The sequence below is a fragment of the Gavialis gangeticus genome, unplaced genomic scaffold (genome assembly GCF_001723915.1).
Source record: "Gavialis gangeticus isolate Ggan-Ray unplaced genomic scaffold, GavGan_comp1, whole genome shotgun sequence".
In the NCBI taxonomy this organism is placed as follows: domain Eukaryota; kingdom Metazoa; phylum Chordata; order Crocodylia; family Gavialidae; genus Gavialis; species Gavialis gangeticus.
In genome coordinates this window covers 102,234,899-102,236,753 of record NW_017729033.1, presented here as the reverse complement: position 1 = coordinate 102,236,753, position 1,855 = coordinate 102,234,899, and the positions used below count along the sequence as shown (strand labels likewise).

Here is a 1,855-nt window from a genome sequence, read left to right as displayed (position 1 = left end):
TACACAGAAACTTAGAAAGTTTTACTTAAACAAACTATTTATGTATAGGGCAATATATTAAGATAACCCAAGGCATGCAGGAATGCGGATTTCTTATTTCAGAGCAGTATTAGTACATCTGGTCTTTGTCTGTTTTTTTAGTTAAGTAAGCTAGTTACTTCTACATTTTCTAATTTTTTTTTTAACAAGTTAGATATTTATAGCCTTTTAACATTTAGTTTTGTTTTTTTTTACTTTTTGCTATTTTAACATACAAATTATATACCTTATTTTTGGTTGATGGTTTATTTTTTATTGGCTTAGTAGCATGGCCTAAGCAATATTGTATTATTATAAACACTAGGTATACTTTAATAAAAACAATAAATAATATTAATAAACTATGAATGACAGTAGAGCCTAAAGAACTAAAAATAGAGCTAAACCAAGAATTTAAATTTTAGCTATTTGACTTATGCAATTTAGCTGCTTTTTTTTAATATGTTTACTTAAATTTTGGATTTTTTTTGAATTATTGAGCATATAAGTACAGCATTTTTTACCTATTAAAGCACAAACTTTTTTTTTGCTGGCTAGTATATAATTTAATGCAAGTTGGTTTTGCAATATTATTTGCCTTATTTTTTTTATTTTTGTATTTATTTTATTAAAACTATTAGCAGTAGCATTAGCAATTTTTTTTAGAGATGCAGCAATTTTTTTTATTTTGGACATAGCTAAGCCTGCACCATAGCTGGGGAACATTATACCCCAAAAATCTTTGATTTTCTGTAATTCCACGAACATTGTGAATTCTCCCTTTAGGTATACGAGATTTTATAGTAAAAGCAGGATACACTGCAGAGACATAGCACATTCCTTTTTAGCCAGAGGGAAGATTTTTATAGGCCTTATTTCCACATACAAAATAGTGACCAGCTAATGCAGTATATCCACCTGTATTACAGCATGGGGACATCATTCATTGCGAATAACAGCCTGAAAATTGACCTGCAGGGGAGTAGTTAGATATTTAGGAATTATTAGAAAACCAAGCACCATTTATTTTAAATTTTACTTTACACTTACTGACTTTTACTGTAACACGAGATCCATTACAGGTCCAACAGAACTTTCCAGGGGTGGCATAAGCTAATTGTACATAGTCAGACCGGTTGCAACTTACATTTTGCCAGGTTTTGTTTCCATGAAAATTTGAATAGTAAGGGGCTAACATCTGAGTTGCATTTAAGGGTACTGGTATTATGGGTATTTTTCCAGTAGAATAGATAGGGACATGACTATATATTTAACAATGAGAGACATTTAAATTTATTCCAATTTGATTAACTAAAGACAAGAACAGATTTTTATGAAGTGATTTTTTTTGTTGGTGCAGAAGCGTAGTTTGGTTTACAGAGTTTCTTATAACTGATGAGTCAAGTTTATATAAGATGGCCCAAAAACAAATACTGAGAACTATCCAGTTTACGACTAACCAACTCCACCTTGGGAACCAGGAACTAGGTAGAGGCCTTTTTCCTGTTCCGAAGGGCATAGTGGTGTTGTTGGGGCACATTCTCTTCGCTCTGTAGTGGCAAATCCTTTTTGCCAGTAGGCGCTTGGTTCCCTACTGGTCTTGAGCTCTCCTGCTGGCAGGCGCTAGGCTCACTACTAGTTTGTGGAGGCTGATTACAAGATTGATATGGAGGAGACTCTAGGTCTAATGGGGCTGATGTTTTCTTACTGTGTGAGGCGTGGATTGATGTTTGGAGTCCTTGACACTTTATTGCAGTGTTAGTGGTCAGGAGTACTTGGAATGGGCCTTTTCAGCGAGGTTCCAGTGATGACTTTCGTTGATGGACTTTTACATGGA

The 1,855-nt window shown here is 33.8% G+C and overlaps 1 protein-coding gene across 5 annotated transcripts in view; it reads left to right on the top strand.

The window, feature by feature from the left end:
* ARHGAP24 (Rho GTPase activating protein 24) overlaps positions 1-1,855 on the top strand; it is a 629,348-nt gene that overhangs the window by 555,174 nt on the left and 72,319 nt on the right. The window lies entirely within an intron of this gene.